This window comes from Suncus etruscus, chromosome 3, assembly GCF_024139225.1.
Source record: "Suncus etruscus isolate mSunEtr1 chromosome 3, mSunEtr1.pri.cur, whole genome shotgun sequence".
NCBI classification, from domain to species: Eukaryota; Metazoa; Chordata; class Mammalia; order Eulipotyphla; family Soricidae; genus Suncus; species Suncus etruscus.
Window position 1 is genome coordinate 150,518,077 of NC_064850.1, and position 22,696 is coordinate 150,540,772.

Sequence of the window (22,696 nt, forward strand, 5' to 3'; positions counted from 1 at the left end):
CTGCCCTTCACATTGGACAGCTTGAGGCCCAGCACCCAGCAGGAAGGAAAGGTAACAGGCAGGCACATTGTGAGGCCATTAGCAAACAACAATGGGAAGCTGACAGGCTAATCCTGTGAATAGAAGAATGAACATTAGCTTGTGCCAGCGGCAGGCAGCGGGTCGAGCTCATTATTCCAGACAGCAGATGGAGCATGGCTGGGTTGCTGGGCAGAACTCAGGGCTGACAGAGTGGGGAGGAGGGAGCTGAATCTAGGCACAGAACCCCTTCCAATCACCAGCCACTGCCCTTCCTCCCCAGCCACTAAGAGAGAAGAAAAAAGTGGTCTTTTGCAAATGGTGGTTCAAGGCAGCCATGACCCTCATTGCCAGAAACTTTCACTGATGAGGAAGAGGGAGATGGGACTCCTCAACACAAAGCACTAGACTAATTCAAGAGCATATGGCCTTCTTTATTATTTTGGTTTGCTTGGGGTTATGGAGCCACATCTGGTGGTGCTCATGGTGTTACCTCTGACTCTGCACTCATCTGACAGTCCTTAGGGAACCATGTGGGATGCCAGGAATTGAACCCAGGTCAGCCCCATGCAAGGCCCTACCCACTGGCCCTACTCTGGTCCCACCCAGCACTTCTGTGCTTCAAATTCATCTTCTCTGCACACATTGTCATCAATGCAATGGGGTCTTTCTGCTTGTTTGTAGGTATTCATAGATTAAACTTTAGACTTTGTGCATGAAAAACATGCACTCAAGCACTGAGCTGATCTCCAGTGGAATCATTCTACAATGCTCATGAAGTTGATTGTGCTGAGACCTTCTAGGAGATATTGGTGAAGGGCATGAACCAGGTGTGCACCAGGGCAGAGGCAAACCATGGACATGTACCTGGAGTATGTCCTGGCACCAGCACTCCAGGACATGCGCATTAGTGGTTAGTGAGCTGGGGGTGAGACACTGAGAAGGGAAACACTGGTTATGAGATACTGGGAATGAGAGACTGGAACGAGACACTGAAGATAAGATACTAGGTACATACAAGACACTGGGATTGAGATACTGGAAATGAGTCATTGGAGTGAAAGCTCTGGGACAAGGACACTGGGAATATTGCACAGTGGGGATGGCACACTGGGGCACTGGTGTCATTCTAGAAGGGCACAGTTGAGTCTTGTGATCTTGTTTAACTGGATTTGATTTGGGACTAAAAGCAGAGCAAGAGACCAAATGGGCTCAGCTCTTCTCCTTGTTTCCTGCCCAACCTCAAGTCCTCCTTTTTACTAAGCTGCTAACACATGTCCCTTAGAATCTAAAGCTTCTTTGAAGCTATATACTGTGCTACAAAGACCTAGTTTCCACTCTCCAGAAGATATACACTCTCTTTACAGGGCTGACTTTCCACTCTGCTAAAGTCTTTTTGGTCCCAATCAGTATCATGCCAGGGTCTGCTGCTGCTACATCAGGTGACCAAAAACCTGTGGCTTTTCTCAGTTTCTAGCTGCACCCGGGTCTGTCTTCAACTTTACTGTATGCCACTGTCTATAAATTTTTTGGGGGGGTTTGGGGCCACACCCGTTTGATGCTCAGGATTTCTGAGCTAAGCACTCAGAAATTGCCCCTGGCTTGGGGAGACCATATGGGATGCCGGGAGATCGAACCGTGGTCCTTTCTTGGCTAGCGCTTGCAAGGCAGACACCTTACCTCTAGCACCACCTCACTAGCCCCAAGTCTAAAAATTCTTCATTTGAATAAAAGAGTTTTTTGGGTGGGGACTTACCATAATAATATCCTCTTAACTTGACTGTGTCTTTAAAGATTCTATGTCCAAGGAAGGAGGATGTTAGGTCAAGGATTCAGTACTTGCACACACATTTGGAAAAGGACAAGATTTGACTCACTCCAAGAGCCTGCAGCCCTCTCTTGCCATGCCCGAATTACCCTATTGATCTCCTGGGGCTTTGGCAACACAAACACTGCCTTTTGCAGCATGAAATCTCCATATTATCTCAGAGCAGCTGACATCATTCCTTAAAAGCCTCTCCTTGAGGCACATCTCCTTGGAGGAACTTATATACATGACAGATGCTATTGTAAACTCAGGCACAGTCCTCAGTCTCCAGAGGTCTACATCCTACAATGAATATTCAGCCAGCAGTATTCAGAATGCACCACCAAGTCAAGACCATCCTGAGTCTCACCTTCACTTAGCCATAAATGCTAGCAAAAGCCTCACTTGGAGCAATCAGTCAAGACAAGACACTTAGGAACAGAACAATCCTAGGGAAGGGATTACAAGCTAATTAGTGGTAAAAAAAAAAAAAGAGTCAATAGAAGAGGGGAATATTTTGCTAGAAGAGGGAGAAGTTTTGCATATGTTCAAGAAGTTGTCAACTCTACGAACTCCTCCAAATCCTCACCCCTGCTTCATCATCACTATATCTAGCCTTGATTTGGGGAGGGATGGTTTGTTTGGGTTTGGGGCCACATCTGGCAGGCTCAAGCTTTATTTGTATCTCTATGCTCAAGGACCACTTTTGGAAGGATTTGGAGTTCCAAAGAATGTGTCACATGCAAGGTAAATGTCTTAACCCTTGGTGCTCTCTCTGGACCCCATGTTGACCTTTAACTCATGCCAGTTACCATTTTCAGTGATTAATCCTTTACAGGTATCTGATGCATATACTATTATACATGTAGAGCACAGAGTTATACTGATTTGCTCAAGGTCACACAAGCAGGAACTGTGAAGTTCTAAAGCAACCTGGCCATACTCTGGGATCTATCTGTCCACTTTAGGTTTACAAAGGTGGGTCTATATAATATGGCAACAATCGGAAGGAAGCCATGACTGGCTACAGTGGAGAACTCTGCAGCAGAAATAAGGCTGAAGTGAAAACAAGAATGTTCACATGCAAAGATTTCGTAAGTCAGAACTTAAGACACTAAGAATTTGTTTGGAAAAGGGCAGAACAAAGTCTGCTAAAAAAAATGTGTCTCAAGTTCAATTACTTCACAAGCTCTGTACGCAGTCAACTTTTATTTTTTTGGTCATGGTTCATCTCCACAATGGTACAAAAACCACCAATGACACATCCAGTGATATTTGAAGTGCTGGGACTGGGATTCAGAAATTTGTTTATGTGACGCATATGCAACACTGCAACTGTGGCCCCAGCTTTCTTCTAAAAATGAAAAGTTTCGGGGTGACAAGCAATCCATTCCCTCTCTTGGGCCTGACACTGCTGGGCCACACACAAAGGGGGTTAGAGGAACAAGTATCTTCACACTGTCAAAAGCAACCACTGATGTGTTTCATAGAATGGACCTGGGCCAAGGCTTGACCAATGACCAATACTCAGGCAAATTGCCCCAAGTGTCCTTCTCCAATCCTGCCTCCAGATTATGCTGGAACAATCCACTGCATAGTCTGCTTTCTGATGGTTTTCCTTGCAGGATTCACTCTTCCCCCGACTTTACCTTCCACCTGGGAGCCCTCTCAGGAGCAGCTGCCTCCTTTCCTTGAGCCAAGGGTAGTGAGCTGTTGGGAAGTCCAGAGCTGAAAGCTGCAATGACTCTGTTTGATGGCCCTAATGGCCCTGGCTCCCACCCCCCACCCCAACAAGGACACAGAGCCATCTGCTGCTATGGAGTCAGCCTGCAGCAGCAGCAGCTGCATGATTTAGGCAGGGGCCTCCACCAGAGGCTCATCTGGGGTGACTTTTGACCTCAAGAATCATCCTACAGTCTAGAGCAAATACACACAGATGCACACATACATACACACACACACACACACTCACACACGCACGCACGCACGCATGCACACTCACACCCTGAGTGCCCTACAGAGCCTGCTCTCATCTGCAAATTTCCTTACACAGACTGGACTTGTTTGTTTTTGCAGATCAATGAGTCCTTATCGGTCCTTCAAACTTCAGCTGAAGGCTGTGAACTGGGAGCTGTTTCATAACTCACTTGCAGACAGTTATACCTGAACTGAAAAACCAGACACTTTATTGACCCCGTGGAGTTTCACTACAAAACTACAAAGCCAGCCTCTCCAGTGCTAGGACGTGGGCTGAATGCACTCATCACACTGGTCCCCAATGCCGTATGTGTATCCAGAGCCCTAGACAGTGAAGCTCATCACCCTGGCCCAGTGTCCATGCATGTCTCTGAATAGGCCTCGAGACCCATATTGGAACTGCCCCCAAACCCCAGAGCAATGTCAAGTTCTGTTGTCTCGGGCTTCCTGTAATCCAGGAGATGAACGCCTAGTCAAGGAGACAGATAGATGGAGGTTTCTCAAAGCCACCAGGGAAGGAATCGGATCTTGTGGATGTCCCTAACTTAATGCCGGCTGGCACAGATTGCTAGCAGCCCAACCAGCCTCAGTGTCAGCCTTAGAGACTCCCTAGAGTCACAGGCACCCACACTCAATGATTAGTACAGCAGCCTACTACAGAGATGTAGACAGAGGCATGCATGAGTGCATATGCCCACCTGCTGGTACACTGACTGAAGCATTGCACATGCGCACATGCTCCCACTCTGATCGCTGTGTAGATGCTTCAACTCTCAGTGTTCACACAGAACAGACAGACCGTAGAAAGTGATAAAGGGTGAAGGCCCACACCTATTGTTCAGATACATCATCCAGAACATGATATTATGAGATGGCTAGAGAACACACCAACTTCTGCTGCTTCACCAAACCCAACATAATTAATGCAACCAAACCAAAGGGACACAAGCTACCCTATTCTCTTCCAGGATATTCTTACAATATGAGAGACCTACAACTGCTCTTTAACTCAGATATAGAATCAGCTCAACACCAGCTCAGTTCACACCTGCCAAGTGAACCCCAGTGTAGAGGGCACAAGATAAGTGATGATGGGAAACTGACTCCTTAAAACACATGAAAGCCTCCAACTATTAGTAAGGGACCCCTAAAACTTGAAGCAAATGTGGTGTCCCCTATGGTACCCCTGAAATGGTCAGAAGATTCTCCAGCCATTTGTGCAGCATTGGCACCCATGGATCTATGCCAGCCCACCTTACTCATTTCCCATCTTGCTGTCTTATCACCCTATGTCAACACACACTCCAAACACACTGAAAAGGCCCAGAAGCAAACACTCAGCCTCGTCCGGGAACTTGCAGAACTGTGGGGCTCAGAGGAGAGGACGGCAAATTAATACTTAGGTCTTATTGGTTCTGGCTTGCAGCTGCATCTGCTTAGAGCCCAAGGGCCAAGGTCACCATCATGGATGCCTGTGATCCTGCAACAAATTCAGCAATGAGCTTGTAGGCCAGTCTGATATGGAGGTGCAGGGGTGTTAGGATTCCTGAGGGCTTACAAGGAAGAACAGAGGTAGTTGTAAGCCATCTATTTATCCCAGAGACTGGGAGAAGCTAGGCACTGGGGCCACTGCCATCACAATCGGTACAGATTTTTTTTTTTGCATATTTTTTTTTATTTAAACACCTTGATTACATACATGATTGTGTTTGGGTTTCAGTCATAAAAGGAACACCACCCATCACCAGTGCAACATTCCCATCACCCAAGTCCCAAATCTCCCTCCTCCCCACCCAACCCCTGCCTGTACCCTAAACAGGCTCTACATTTCCCTCGTACATTCTCAATATTAGGACAGTTCAAAATGTAGTTATTTCTCTAACTAAACTCATCACTCTTTGTGGTGAGCTTCCTGAGGTGAGCTGGAACTTCCAACTCTTTTCTCTTTTGTGTCTGAAAATTATTATTACAAGGGTGTCTTTCATTTTTCTTAAAACCCATAGATGAGTGAGACCATTCTGCGTTTTTCTCTCTCTCTCTGACTTATTTCACTCAGCATAATAGATTCCATGTACATCCATGTATAGGAAAATTTCATGACTTCATCTCTCCTGACAGCTGCATAATATTCCATTGTGTATATGTACCACAGTTTCTTTAGCCATTCGTCTGTTGAAGGGCATCTTGGTTGTTTCCAGAGTCTTGCTATGGTAAATAGAGCTGCAATGAATATAGGTGTAAGGAAGGGGTTTTTGTATTGTATTTTTGTGTTCCTAGGGTATATTCCTAGGAGTGGTATAGCTGGATCGTATGGGAGCTCGATTTCCAGTTTTTGGAGGAATCTCCATATCGCTTTCCATAAAGGTTGAACTAGACAGCATTCCCACCAGCAGTGGATAAGAGTTCCTTTCTCTCCACATCCCCGCCAACACTGTTTATTCTCATTCTTTGTGATGTGTGCCATACAATCGGTACAGATTAAAGGATCATACCAGCACTTTCAATCATTCTTCCTTTAGCCTCCAAAGTTGAAATTGTTAGATTGCACGATTCACCTACAAAACTAGCAGGGCTGGATAAATGGATGAAAAGAGAGTGAATGAATAGCTAGATCAAGTAACAAACTATTCTAAAGGTCCATAGAAAATGAAACTGAAAAAGAAATCCTTTTTAAACACAGCTTTTTCCTCAGAGAGTGTTTAGGCACCATGATGAGGACTCCGAGTCCCCAGGACTTGCGTCGAAAGGAAGATTTGTGAGGACATCTGCCTGACCTCAGCCTGCCTGGTGGTGCTGTGGTTTTCTGCAATGATAAACAACATCCAGCTCTGATTAGAGTTTAACTAGGCCAGGTCTTCCCTGCAAAAGCTACATGTATGGGAAGTTCTGCACAAGACACATGGCCACTTCATTCAGGGATGGAACCACACATGGCATGTTCAATACTGCAGCAGCTGACTGGCTGTGTGGGACTCAGGCTGCAGCAATGGAGAACCTAATTGGGCCCTGAGCCCTGTGCCCAAACCAGAAACAACCACAGCTTTATAGCTCTTTCAGAAGCAGAACCTGGCTTGCATTCAGGTAGGGCCAGCTTTTGTTACAAGCACTTCTCCAAGTGTTACAAGACTCCATTGAATAAATCATCGGAGCCAATATGGCTGAGGCAAAGTCTTCTGAGTCCCTTTGGCCTTCTCAGGCCTCCACTTCAACACACAACCTTTCACCCATTCAGGCCAGGTCTGGTCCTCAAAGACTGAGTAACTTACTAAGAGTCCTAGACAATGGTGCTAAGTTCACGTTTGTACTAGGCAATCTCTTCTTTCCCAAAAATTCAACCTTGGATCTCTCCTCAGTCCTCTCCCTATTATTGCTGAACTAAGTCCCAGTTCCAGGCTCATATGAGGCTGCATGGAGCATTTACTCTGGTTGTTTTAGATAAGAGGATTGTCCTGTCATGTACATGAATATCCCCAGAACCTGTGAGACTGACTCCCAGGGTTTCAGGCAGAGGAGATAGTATCAATTCTTGGGGCCTCTAAGCCTCTGTGAGAATAAAGCCTGAGGAGGCCAGAAGTAGGCATGGCTTCATCCAGCTGGGATATGTGGGCATATACAAACCCAGTAGATGAAATGCACCAAGCAAAGCCAAAGTACCAAGCCAGGTCTGATAAATGACATTCACCAAATCAGGATGAGGAGAATCAACTCCCACTATGCATGTTGGTGTGATCTGTGATTCCAAATGCATATGTGATACTCCTTGTCTATTAACTATCCTTAGATGTTCAGATAGCTTGATCCAACATGAGATACACTGCCCTGGTTTTGGCTATTCTGTGAAGACCTTCCCCATCCATATTATTTCTGATATTCAAACTCTAAAGATGTAGGCGCCATTTTTCTCAACAATGGCTGACTAGATTTCTTAGACCATGTTTCACACTTCCCAGCCCACTGACCTTGACTGTTGCATCTTCATCTAAAAGGAGCCAAGTTCATGAACTTAGTTTCAAAAATTGGGGGGGGGGGGACTTCTCTACCCCAAACAATCCAATATAGAAGTTGCCTCTGCTATAGGTACAAGTAGAGAAAAAGCAAGAATTTCTGTGGGTCAAAGCATCTGACAGTGAATATGGTGGTCTCATAAGACACAGGCAAAGATAGAAGCTTTATTACTAGGAACAAATCGAGGCTAGATCTTTGCAAGGGTCACTGGACCAATCACCTAATTCAAATCACTTTTCACTCAGATTCACCCATGGGTGAGAATAGATGGAGATAAATACTGCTCTCCCACCAAATGTAATCAGAGCCAGCCCATACTTTTAACCTGCTCAAGAAGCTCTTATTTGCAACAGGAATACCAAGCTTCAAGGAGATTCCTGGCATGCATTTAAGTCACAACAGGTCAGAGAACCAGTGATAAGATCTCCCTTGGCACTTTCTGGCTTATTGGCTGGAATATCAGCTAAACTGGATGGGTATCTGCCTGCCATAGTTCCTGTTGCCAGTGACCCTAGGCCAGTAAGTTCTCATCTCCCCACAGCTCTCAGGACTCGTCTCTCAGGCTAGAATATGTCCATGTGAGTGGAAAGGGAGGCCCAATGCAGGGAGCTGCCAAATTGACCTAGCTGCAAGACTTTTGGGGGGTCTGGGGGCCTAAACATGAATACCCTGTCTGCTTCACCTGTGCTCACTTGTCAGGAGGGACTGTGAATGGGTCCCTGAAGAGTGGCCAAAAAGGTTATGCAGGCAGCTACCAGCATGAAGGCCAGCACCCCTGGTTCCAGCAGGGTCTTGGAGTGCTATCTGTAGCTGCCAAACTCCCAGGGGATCAAAAGTTGGGAAGGTGTTTATGTCCATCCGCCCTTTCTCAGAGCCCCCATCAAGGCCTGCAGCATGCCCAAGGGGTGGGGGTGAAAGCCAGTGTCGAGCAGGCAACAGCAGGTGAATACTTTTGGAACAGAGGGGAGGAGGCCAGAGGTGACCCAGTCCTTTCTCCTGTGTGTGACTCTTAGGAGACCAGTATTGGGGGATGTATAACTTGGGTCCACCAGAGAAGGAACTTAAGCAAGATTCTCAAAGGGTCCCCAAAAGATTTTTTTAAAGAAAAAGATGTTCTTGGTGATATTAGTGCTTCACTGTGCAGGAAGAGTACTAGGAAGAAACATCACAGCCGATGTGAGATATTTTTGTTGATGTGAGGTCATAATGAGGTGATTCTGAGCCCTATGTTCCAGAAATGTCAGCCACCTGCCTTCTTGCATGAGCACATAAAGCCTGAGAAGTCATTAGGAATTTCCATCGGACACTAGACCTTGACATTAACTGCAGCTTCATGTTCATGCAAATGAGAGCCACTGGTGGTAGATGTCTGTGTTGTTAAACTCCATCTAGGGAATCAAAATACAAAGTTCAGTACTAGCAACTGTGCTAAAAATTCAAATAAACCATCCTCTGCAAGGCTTCTGTAGCCTATTTCCTTTGTGCACTGAGCATTTCTAGTTCTTCAGTCCTACTCTATCCCAGATCCTCTGAGGAGCCCCTTAGGTCACAAAAATCCAGCCTAGTCTACATACACACTTGGATATTTCTGAAGCCAACTTCAGCATGTGTTCTAGAAGCTCAGATAAGAAACTGACAGAAGCACCAGTGCCCAAAGCCACTTCCTTTAAAAAGGTGATCCTGTTTGGGGCCTTCCTAAAATTCACCTCCTCCATTCTCTGCTGGAGAAAGGATTCTGGGCAAATGCACTGGGTCCTATGTGTACATGTGACCATAAAAGGCCCCCCAAACACGACATGTCCACTTTCCCAATTACTGTAGTTCTTGGACTTGAGTTCACATATTGCAGCCCTCTGAGTCTGCCAGCCAGATTCTGGAGGGTCCCGAGAGCCACTCTTAGATGTGCTTTGTTTATTTTGTTTGTTTGTTTGTTTGTTTTTTGGTTTTGGTTTTGGTTTTTTTGGTTTTTGGGTCACACCCGGCAGCGATCAGAAATTGCTCCTGGCAAGCTTGGGGGACCATGTGGAATGCCGGAATTCGAACCACCATTCTTCTGCATGCAAGGCAAACGCCTTACCTCCATGCTATCTTTCCGGCCCAGGGGTGTTTTTTTAACAAAATCAGAGCAACAGATGCAGAAATGTTCATGTCTGCTCATTTGCATCCTGGAACAGCCACTGATGCTCAGGGACTCAAAGGCCCTTTTCCTGGTCAAAAGAGTATTCTCAGGTTCACACAAATAGTAATGAAATCTGAGCTCGACTTCAAGTACTGGTGCCTACTGCAAGCCTGGTTCTCAACTAGAAGCACTTCTGAGTCATGTTTGTCAAGGGAACTTCTCCACAGGACGTGAGCCTCATGTGAGAGGAGATGACACCCAGCTCATAGTACAGACAAGGTGCGCCCTATGTCCAGGATGCCACCAAAGAGTCACTCACCCTGGTGGTCCCTCTGATCCCACCCTGGAGACCCCATGGATCAGAACCTTCAAGAGAGGGAGGGAACAGAAGGCTTAGCAAGGTCACCTGAAAGTCCAATTGAGCTCTTAGCTGGCCCTTCTCTAGGGCCCAGAAGATAGTCCAGAGGAAGGTACTTTCTTTGTACATCTGACTCTAGTTTAATCTGCAAAAGGTCCCCAATTTCTGCCCTGAGCACTTCTGGATGGGGCCCAAAATCCAAACAAATAAATCATCCTCTGCAAGGTTTCCAATTTTCCTTGTGCACCAATAGAATTTCCTGGTCCTTTGTCCCAGTTGATCCCAAGCCCTCTCAGGAGCCCTTGAAATTGAGACTCCCCCATACCTAACTCCTGTCTGACACCTGGGCTGCAAATATGAGGCAGTGGTGAGGGAAATGGGTACAGGGACAGGCCAAGTTTGCTGCTTATGTGCTTTCAGTTAACCAATTGCATGGACTAGATCACAGAACCAGTGAAAAGAGAGGACTGGAACTATACTAAAGATGTCCCTTGGAATTCCACAGCCATTGTACCAGTTGTCCAAAACCAACAACAACATCTCTCACTGCTTACAGCATCACAGCTGTTCCTGTTGCAGAAGTCCCCTTTCTCCTTTACCTCTGTCCCCGTCACTGGCAGGAACACCCAGCCTTTCCAACCCTGGGGATTCCAGAAAATGGGGACACTGAGGTGACATCAGAGGTATTGCTTGTGTGAGAGGAGCAGCTGAGGGCCTGATTTCCTCCCTGCGAGTCTGTGAGCCTGGGACCCCATGCAGGTGCCACTCTGCACCAGCTGTCTGTCATGCTGGGATCTTCTGTGGACACAGATGTCCCTGCCAGGCTGTGCCACACACCTCCCCCTCAAGAGAGTTCCCTTCTGAAGCTGAAAGCAGCATGCGGTCATTTGTCCCTAAACAGGCTCATGCACTCCCAGCCAGCCCTGGGCACATGAATTTCCCAATCGCCTCTTGTTTTGTTTCCAGTGAACTGAGGAGGCGACTGCTGGCAGGAGGGCACTGGGCCAAGGAAACATGGTTTTCCCGCATGTGTCAGCTTCATCGAGGGAGTGGCGGCGCAGCAAGTAGGCACTGCTTCAAGCACTTGGCTCTACTTGGCCACCCAAGTTGGACCCCATGGGTATACAGAGGCACCCGCAGAGATGGTGCCTCCTTTGCTAGGTGGACTTGAGAGCTATTGGCAGGGAGAGAAAATCAGACTCAGCTTAGGGGAATTGCAAGTGGGGATTCAAAGAAAGAGAGATGCCTCTGATCTACTCTGAAGCTTGTTTCTGGAGGTCTGGCAGCAAGCATAGGGATGGTCAAACCTACTTGCTGTTAGCCAGCTCTCTGTAAGCAAGGCAGAGAAGCTGGATCAGCCACTCCCTCCCTCTGCTCGAGGAGGGCAGAGAACAGGCACCACCCCCCCCCCCCCGACAGGAAGGGGAAGGGCTTGGCTCCACCCTACAGGGGCTGCTGTGTCCCCTCACCACCCTTGAGAGCACCTCTGCTCTTGGTCCTGCGCATGTCTACTGGGGTGTGTCTCCTTTCCCGTCACAAGAGCAAATTTTCTGTCTGCTGAATGCCATGTGTAAAGCTCCCTGTGCACCAGGTGAAAGAATTTGGTGACCTCACTACAGTGGCAGGGGCCTGCAGATAACAATGTGCATGCAAACTCTTTCCTCAGCTGCATTCATGACTGGGCCCAAGTGGCTCTGAAGAGGAGGAGTCCCTGAGGCCAGACTTGGTCCTGCATGCATCCTCCTAGTTGCCAGGCCAGGACATGACCCTTCTCACTAAAGGAGAAGGCAGTACTCAGAGTTTCCAGTTTGGAACCCATTCAAATTCACTATGAATTTTCAATCCACTCATCTGCACTACCCTCTCCAGGAAGACTCAGGGAACCAAAATTGTTCCTGTCTTGGCTTTCCTGCATGGGTGGGACTGGAGAAAAACAATTGAAGATATGGAGCCCATCAGAAATCTAAGAAACTTGGTTATCCTCATCACAAGGACAGGACCTTGCAGATAGAATCAGCTCCTATTTGGCATATCTGATTCTTGGAGTTTATCCATAAAAGAAGCAGCACATTGAGTCTCTGAGTCCTGAAATACCTTAAGTATAAGTGAAGCAAATCCTTTTTGGGTTTTTGTTTGTTTGTTTTGTCAGGATCATCTGCTTGTCTTTGAGCAGTTTCTCCTTTCTGTTTTCTCTGCCTGCCCAAGGTCACTCAGCTGCAAGGACACAAAATCTGCCTTTTGCATTTCTCTGCTGGCCGGGTGCATCCTGGGAGGCCACATGGGGCAAGCAGAAGAGGCTACACTCCAGAAGCCAAGCTCCCAGGAGGGTGGGAAGAGAGCAGCACTTCAGTGTGGGCAAAGGCATGGGCCTGGTGGCACTTAGAACATGGCCAGTGGCCTATGGGGAATAGGTTGTGGGACAAGGTCCCTGAACTGAACCAGAGATATCCCCTTCTTTGGCATATCTGTATGTTGGGGCTGTAGGTATCCCTGATTTACACAAGTGGGCTCAGAGGACCATGGAGCACATGGCTAAGCCTTCTGAGTTTCATCAGAACTGAGAGAAGGTCCTCACACTTCCTGACAGTGTGGTGAGTGAAAGACTAAGGACGAGTTGTAGAGTGGGAAGAAAGGTTAAGATAGGAATGGAAGCCCAAAGGCCCTGACCTCTGCAGAGATACTTCCATAGCTCACTGATCTAGTATCCCTTGGGTTCCTGTTCATGGAACTGAACTGTAGAGCACTCCTGGGAGAAAATGACCTTGAAGGTGAACTACACAAAGAAATGGCTTTCCAGACAAACACCTCTGAGTCTTCCAGAAAGACATTCCAGCTCTTTAGCATCTTTTTAATTTGGAGGGAAAGGTGGATGTTTGGGCCACACTTGACAGTGTTCAGAACTTATTCCTACCTCTAAATACTCAGGGATTACTCCTGGAGTGACACAGGGCACCATGGATGATGCCAAGAATTGAACTTAGAATGGCATGTGCAAAGCAAGGGCTGTAAACAGTACACTATCCATCTGGTTACTGTTTGTTAGTTTCTTAACTAACTGCAGACTCATGGGCCTGCAGCATTTCCCTACCCAGCCTCTGGACATCATTACTGTAACTTTGTGTGTCACCGGTTGCATCGTAGAATTTGTGCCTGGACAGATGACTCATAGATCAGTATGCCCAAGTAAGTGGGCAGGCTGCTCAGAGAGAAGACACTCAAGGACATTTACAGGTACATGGTTTAGCCAGGTGCAGACAACCTAAAGCCCTCACTACCTCCACAACTAAGACGTATGTAGGAAACTACCCTGTCAAGTTCACAGGATCCTATGTGTTCCATCAAGATGCTTCCAGCCTGATGCAGCATCTTTCAAAATTGAGGAAGGTTCAACTGGGCACCTTCAAAGGAGTCACAAAGGAAGTTTGCCATTACATACCTATTACACAGACTAGAGGCAAGGCCAGAAAGCAGTGCATGCCTTGCACATGGCCAACCCAGCTTCAATCCCGAGTCCCTGATATGGTCACCTGATCTTCACCAGGAGTGATCCCGAGTGTATCTCACAGGTGGTTCTTGCCCTCATGCCTGTCATTCCATGAGACTCTGTAGGTACCACCTGAAATTGCCCCTTTCCTGCTGGCTCTTCCCCTTCTCCAACACATCCTTCTTCTTTAACCCATCACATTTCAAGTTTTTCCCAAAAGGTAATTAGCCAATTGAAAAGTTTAAAACAATGAACTCCATGCAATCTATTGTTTATAATAAAAAAGGAAATGACAGAAAATTTCAAAGTGCTTGTAATAGAGCAGCAGATGCTGAAGTCTAACTTGTGAGATTTGGGATCTTGTGGCGACAGATAGCTACCTCAGGCTAGGCCTCTAGACAGCTCCCAAATCCCGCCTCTCTGAGCCAACCCTCTCCACCTACTCTAGAGCTCGGGCCCCACCTGTGGCCAGTGGGGCCTTACTCTTGCTCTGTAAGGAAAGAGTAAAGAGCTGGAGATGTTGTTCAATGGATTAAAGCACAAGCTTTGCTGGCAGTAGGCCCCAGTTCAGTCCCTGGCTAAACAAAACAGTCTCTTGAGGCTTGCTTGGAGCTTCACTCAAACAATGTCTTGCAGAGAAGCCCTGTGCATAGACAAGTGTGACACCACCACCCAGAACATAAGGCCAGACCAGAGTGATGGCCTCTGCACTCTATCACATATATGAGCCAGACATGGGCAACCACTGTCATGTCACTAGGCCTGGTGCAAAGAGGCCATACAGACACTATACTCTGGGGTGAGAGTGTGCCTGGTGTGTGTGGTTGTCAATGATTCTGGGCCTTTATTTGTTTATTAATTAGTTTATTTGTAAACATCACACTTGGTGCTTACCCTTGGTTTGTGCCCAGGAATTACTGCTGGCTGTGCTCAGGAAATTATATGGCATGCCAGGGATTGGACACTAGCAGGCCATTTTCCACTCACTATGTCTTTTAACACAAGAACTTTTTTGGGGGGAGGGGGGGGTAATGCCCAGCAGCACTCAGAGGTTACTCCTGGTCTGTGCTCAAAAATTGCTCCTGGGGCCCGGAGAGATAGCATGGAGGTAAGGTGTTTGCCTTTCATGCAGGAGGTCATCAGTTCGAATCCCGGTGTCCCATATGGTCCCCCGTGCCTGCCAGGAGAATTTCTGAGCATGGAGCCAGGAATAACCCCTGAGCGCTGCCGGGTGTGACCCAAAAACCACAAAAAAAAAAAAAAAAAAAAAAATAACAAAAAAAAAAAAAAAAAATTGCTCCTGGCAGGCTCAGAGGACCATAAAGAATGTCAGGGATCGAACCCTGGTCCATATCAAGTCATTTGCATGCTAGGCAAACGCCCTACCACTGTAACACAAAAAAGTTGTATGCAATCCTGAGTTATAGATATACAAACTATAAATCAAACATTAGTGATGTTCAGGGGTTACTCCTAGCCATGCTTGGAGAACCATATAGGGTACCAGGTATAGAACTTGGGTCAGCCATATGCAAGGCAAATAAATGCTTTGTCTGCTGTACATCACTCCTGCCTTTAAAAAAAAAAAGAAAGAGGTACCTGATATGTGAACACCCCACAAGTTTTGTCCCTCTGTTTTGTTACCTGGCCTTGCACCATAGTGAAGAATAAAACTGATAGCATCTCTGGTTCCTATAGAAAAGTGGTGACTTTCCAGGCCCCACAGAAGGTGTGTAATTCCTTCACCACTGCCACCAACTCCATGTCATCTTTGTCTTCATCAAGGAAAGCTGAAAATAAGTATACAGGAGGGAACCTGTGTGAGTCCAGATCCCAAGTAAAAAGGAATTGGAGAATTCTTCAACCATACCCTAATGAATCTGAAAAAGAGAACTGGATTTCTGAAGAGGCAGAAAGCAGTGGCTTAGGAAAAGCAAAGAGAAAAGCATGTCCTTTGCAACCTGATCATAAAGATGATGAAAAGGAATAGAACTTTCTTTTTTTTTTTTTGATGTTCTAAGAAATAAATAAGCATAAGTGCATTTGCACCAACTTAGCTGAATAGACAATTATTTTTTTCTTTTTGGGCCATACCTGGTGATGCTCAGGGGTTACACCTGGCTATGAGCTCAGAAATTGCTCCTGGTTCGGAATCCTGATGGGACGCCAGGGATCAAACCCAGGTCCATCCTGGGTCAGCCACGTGCAAGGCAAATATCCTACTGCTGTGCTATCACTCCAGTCTCTGAATAGTCAATTTTTTAAATAAGGCTTTTAGATTTAATTATTCAAAAGTATATATTTATGGTATTAGAATGTTAAAGATTAATTATGGCTACTTATCTTATTCTGCATGTACTGTTTTTTTTCACCTGTTACTTTTGTTCTGGTTATAAACAAGTCATTACATGGTATTCTAATTAGGAATTAGCTGTCTTTGAGATTGGCTTAGATCTTTGAGCCTCTGCCATTGTTACTTGTATTTGATTATTGGATTATTGCTATGTTTTTATTTGCCTTTAAAAGTAAAGATTGTGCACATTAAAAATTTTAGTATTAATTAAACATAATCTATTTAGGAAAGTGGCCTAAGACATTTCTATGCTTATCTTTATATTAGAATAATTTGAGGACAATTTGGTTCTGAAAGTTGAAATGGTTGGTCAAACATCAAAAATGATAAAATACTAGCATAAAATCAGGCAGAAAAGGTCTAAAACAATATATTTTAAGAGAACTTTTCTAGACTGTACTATTGATTAAATACCATAAAATTTACCTATTGGGCTTATGTCTTAAAGTTAAAAATCATTAAAACATGAAAGAAAGTCTGTAGTAAATGCAGAAATCTATCTTATAACTAACCATTATATTTTTCAAGATTACTCATAGATGTAACTAACAACATAGGTTTAATATAACTGTAACTGATAATTTTTCTTCTTCCTTTTATGTTTTGCCCACTGACATTCTGTTTTAAAATTAACCATATTTTAATAGGCATGTTTTTCTAAAGTTTATTTTTAATAATAGAATACTCATTTTCATAACTTTAAAAAGAAAGAGATCTGACCACATCCCAGGATCTTGGTTCTGTGGCACTAAAAATCACTTCGTGCTAAGAAACAGACCTGCAGGGCTTGATTCTCTCCTGAACCCTCTGCCCCTCACTGACCAGCATGAGCTGAGAGACTAGAGTGGGGGTTGAGTCCTACTGTCTCTCATAGTCCTGTGGGTATCTCATGCATTAGGTTGTTTTCCAGGACTTGCTCTGGTGGAGAATATAGCTCAGAGAAACCTGGCAGCTGCCATTTTATCTCAATCACTGCTCTGGGACAAGCAAGTCTCTGATGCCATAGCTCAACAGGCCTGTGAGGTCAGCCCAGTAGGATCCCCTCATGGATTACTGGGCATACAAATATGATGTTTCCTCCACAATCCAGCCTGCACCAGTCCTGCTATCAACTGCACCCTCCCCAAAGTCCTGACCTGCATTGTCCATTGTGCAACACTTCTCAAGGATGAGTTGGGGACACAAAGCCATAGATCTACCTCCAGGACAGAATCTTTGTTTCTCAGTTACCTCCAAGAACCAGTGCCTCCCATCACATGCACATGAAGCATGCACATGAAGCATCGTGTTGGCAACAATGTTCAGATATGGGACCAATATATCTGAAGCAGCTTGGGGGGCATGTGTCCTCCCTCATAAAAGTAAAGTTGTGTTTGCAGTGACCCCCAGGTGTCCTGGCCACCCCTGCCCCAGCCCACAGGCACCACTACAGTTCACAGTTCATACTACTTTGCTTGAATAGAAGAAAGTGAGTTACTTGCATAGAACAGGATGTGTGCTGGCTGCAGAGATGAGAATTGGAGCCTAGGCACATACCAGGGCTGCCTTTGCTGTGCTGGTGAAGGCCTCTGTGGGAGATAGGGGTGGGGAGGTCTTGGAGATGGAGGGAGGTGCCCTCCTTACTTAGTCAGTCCTATGGGCAGCCTATAGCATTTCTCAAACATTCTCCACTCTTGGCCCCTTTAGACCCCAGAAATGCAACATGAGCTGAGCCTGCCAGAAACCCTTCAGATTCATGATGCAGATGATTTTGAATATGGCTTTTATTGTTATATGTTCATGTATGTTTGTGTGTGAGAGAGAGACAGACAGACACAGAGAGAAAGAAAGAGAGCCTCACATTTAATTAAAAAATTTTAGAAGCCAGAAGCAGGGAATCAAGAGCAGTTTTTATCTTTGTACACCTCGGGCCATAGCCACTCTCTCCCTCACGGGTTCACAGCCTCACTTCCCAAACTAGGGGTGGCCATAAGTGAATGTGAGAATCACAGAAGTGAATGTGGGCCTTGGAAAAATCTTGAGGATGTGTTTTAAAATAAATGTCCTCCTGATTTATTCTGAGTAAATATTCGCTTTATGTGCCTGTTTTGTACATCTTTCTATCTTCTCCTGGAAGCATTTCTCCAGTACAAAGGGGACAGAAAGAAAGTTCGCCTAGAAGTTTACCTGGAGCAGCAGCTCATAGACAACTGAGAAACATCAGATTCTGCAAGAGAGAGAGAGAGAGAGAGAGAGAGAGAGAGAGAGAGAGAGAGAGAGAGAGAGAGAGAGAGAGAGGAGAAAGTAGGTGCTTCACAATCACTTGGGTAGTGGAGCTTTGCAACTGAGTTGATAGCCACAGGGAGGCAAGCTCACAGCCAGCCAGACATTGCAGCAGAAACCTCTCCCAAGAAAAGCAGAACATGCACTACCTCACTGGCCAGCTTCTCAGATTGAACAGCTCTGGGAGTCCATTCTCCTCACAGAGGCCACAGTGACCCGCCCTGGCCAGGCCAGCATGTGCTGTATTGGCAGCCAGCCCTCCTCATCCAACTTCCTCAGAGGAGCAAAATCTCATGCTGAAGAGTCCCGAATTGTTCTACTCCATGGCTGGAGGAATCTATCCCAAAAGAACAGGCACTGCAAATTGGCCAGGCCAGGAAGGGTCCAGCCTCAACTTGCCCTGATAGGGGCATTATGGGCCCCCACCTGACAGGTCACTTTCCGGAACCAGCATTTGTAAGAGTTGCATGAGGCTGTAAGGCTTGAAGAAAAACCTATTCTCAAGCTGGAAACAGGAGTGGAGGGAGGACAACATTGGTGGTGGAAAAGCCCTTCATTCATTATCACTATGTACTGTAAATAATTCTGTGTAATGAACTTCAGTCACAATTAAAAAAAAAAAGAAAAAAGAAAAACCTATTCTTCCTCCCAGAAGCTGCAGCAAGCTGGCCCAGGCAGAGCCACCTCAGCCAGGCGTTTAGCCGTGGCAGTTCCTTGTTGAATACTTTTAGCTTAAAGATAAGGCTGGGCCAGGGCAGCCTGACCCCCAGTGCAGATTTAGTGACTTGGAGATCGGCAGGCCACAACCGGCTGCACTGCCCTGACAACCCACCTCTCTCCCTCCAAACTCTGCTCTGTGCTATGACAGATAGTGTCTGAACTTCTCCTCCCAGACATGTCAGTGCCTTTGCAGGTCTCACCAGGCCCCACCTCAATATGCCATCCTAATGCCTGCCTGCCTGACCCAGGACAGATTTGGACTCTGGCCTTCCTCAGCCCAAAGCCTTATGAACAAGTAATAGGGTTACTTGGAACTGAGTGTTCCAAGGTGACAGAGTGGCAACCAGGTCACCTGCCTCTGACAGGCAGAGGTGACATAGAGGATGGAGGACACTAGTGTTCAGGCTGTGCAGGAAATACCTCTCAGAGCAGGGAATGAAGCTCTCGGGAGAGAAAAGTATCTTCTGACAGGACAGAAAACCAAAAAATTCTAGCAGAAGGACTTGGTCTTACTGTGGGACCTAGGGATGGCTGCAGATACATGCACAACAGGGAGGGAGAGAGGCTAAAACCCTGGGAGGAAACACCAAAAGCAGCTAAAAGTCTGCTTCCTCCCTGGTGAAATGAACACCACTTCAACAAAAGCCAAAAATATGCTTCAGAAACTATGGGCTCCATAGAGAACATGGAGGGGCACTTCCAAGCCAGTCTCAGGGAAAAACTCTCAGGGGAAGGTTGAGTGCCAAGAGTCAAGCAAACCGATGGCCATCTGCAGGGGAAAAGAGACTGCCCGAAACCAAGCCTAAGAGTTTAATGTGCATGAAAGCTCTTAGAGGCCTGAAGCCATGGCTCAGAAATTAAGGTGTTTGCCTTGCAGGTGGCTGACTCTAGTTCAAGTCTCACGCGGTTGCCTAGGCTCTGCCAGGAGTGATCAGTGAGCACATATCCAGGGCTAAGCCCTGAGCAAAGCTAGGTGTGCCCCCCCCAAAAAACAAACAAACAGTAATTGAAAACTTTAGGAGACATACCGTATTTTCCAGCGAATAAGACGACTTTTGAAACAAAAAAAAAGTCAACCGAAAATCAGGGGTCGTCTTATACACCGAGTATATCCCGAAAAATGTTTCAATATGCTGCTAAACGAAAATAGTCTGAATATTGCCACAAAACGAATTTTTCAACTCAATCCTGCACCAATCACTGCCAGACTGCTCAGACCGCCTCTCTAACTCAGCCAATCTAAGCAAGCTTTTTATGCATGCAAATTATACAGTGTTCTGTGAAGCCTCATCACCCCCCCATTCTTCTTAGGTAACTTGACCTTACCTGCAAGACCCCGCCCATTTCCTAGGAGGGGTCTTGGAAAGGGTAGATAAGGCTTTGACCAGAGGGGATTAGGCCCTTTTGGTCTTTTGCCAGCATGGAGGTCAAAGGGAAGATGGCTGAAAGGAGTTAAGATACAGGGCTAGCTAAGAATGGCTGAATGCTTAAAAGGTTATGATATAGGCCACACATGTGGTGGATAGGGCATGAATAAAGTTGATGCTTCCTGATGCCTGTCTCTGGATGAGTCTGATTCCGCCGTTCACCTAAACCTGGGACCCACCAGCAGAATGGGGATTGCGGAGCCACATGGCCTGGAATGGCAGAGAAAAATCCCTCCATCCATCCACCTCAATCCAGCACCATCGTTAATTATTTAATTCTACAGTTCTGTACCCGAATCTACACTGTCAAAAGCCTGCTCAGATTGGCCAGAGTCAGAGAGGACATCTATTACAGTATATAACCTTTGGATCTTTGCTTGTTGTGATTGGCTCACTGTGGAAGATACAGTTGCAGCACAGGAACATTCTGTTTTATACAGCAAATATAGGCCTAAACCTATGTTTTAACTGTAAAATTAGGGGGTTGTCATACGCCCAGTCGTCTTATACACCTGAAAATACGGTACTTAATGATTGATGCTCAGGGTTTACTACTCCAAGCTCTGTGCTCAGAATAATTTCTGGCATTTCCTTGGGAACCATATAAAATTTAGTGTGTAGATCCCAGGTCAGCTATGCATAAGTGAAATGTCCTATGTACTGTACTATTGCTCTGGCCCCCCCAATCAAACATTTTTACCAGTTAGCAAAAACAATGAGCAGCTAACCCAAACTTAAGCAAAGCAAAGTTTTTCAAAGCAAAAATTCATTTTCCAGGGTCAGAGTCTCTTTTCTGCCTTCTGTGAAGGAGAGGCCCTCAATTTGGTGTGTACAGGGTTCACTCCCAACTCTTGTTCCATGAGTCTCCTGCCTCTTATCACTTCTCACTGCCTTCATTCTCCTGGCTCCCCAATATCCCACGGACCTGGGTGTTCTCAGGAGGAGGTTTTTAGGAAGTAAAAAATAAAGCTAAATGCATTAGACCTTTACATGCTGGATTCAGTCTTCTGTTGAAGCAAAGGTTGTTAGCCTTATTGATATAGAAAGGAGCTGGTGATTTCTAGGGGAGACACTTTAAATAGGTATTAAAGAGGTGAAAAACAATCTTCAGAAACATTAAATATGAAGCATCTGTGAGATACTATGACCATCTGTACTACTTTAAAAATTATTACTCCTGGGCCGGGTAGGTGGCGCTGGAGGTAAGGTGTCTGCCTTGCAAGCGCTAGCCAAGGAAGGACCGCGGTTCAATCCCCCGGCGTCCCATATGGTCCCCCCAAGCCAGGGGCGATTTCTGAGCACATAGCCAGGAGTAACCCCTGAGCGTCAAACGGGTGTGGCCCAAAAAGCAAAAAAAAAAAAATTATTACTCCTGGTTCATTCTCAACCAGTAAGTCCTTCTGAGATGTGCACTTTTTCCACTCTGGTAAAAAGCCCATGAGCACTTAATTTCTCATTTTCTCCCCTCAAATTTCTCTAAATTTCTTTAAATAAAACTAGTTTACTTCAAAAATAAAAATATGACTAATGACTATTGGTTATATGACTAAAAAATATTTCCCAGTGTTGGAGAGGGTATGGATATAGGAAGATGCCTTTTCTTCTTCCGTAGTGGAGGTATGAATTAACATATGTTCATTGGAGAATAATCAAAATGTAAACATGCATGCCTTCTTGGAGTTTAGCACATTTATTTCCTTTTGTTTGTTTGCTTTTAGATCACACCTGGAGGTGTTCAGGTGTTATTCCTGGATCTGCACTCAGGGATCACTCCCAGCTCTGTTCTCAGGGGTCCATCTGGGGTACTGGCATAGAACCCAAGTCAGCTATATGCAAGTACCTACTCTTTCCTAAGTAGCCTACTCACTGTACTCACTGTACTATCATTTTAGTCTCTAGCAATGTATCTTTAAGAATCTATCCTACAGACATTTTAAACATTCAAATATGAATATATACATCTATTCCTACCACTAGCTATATATAAATGTGGTAAGTATAATATTATATAGTATATAATATACTATTCCTTTATATATAATTTATATTTGATTTTTTTCATTGCAGTACTGTTTGTACAAGCAACACCAACAAAATAAATGATCACCAATGATACAATTGTTTCCAATAATTAAATTATGCTCATACTAAGAACTACTATAGAAC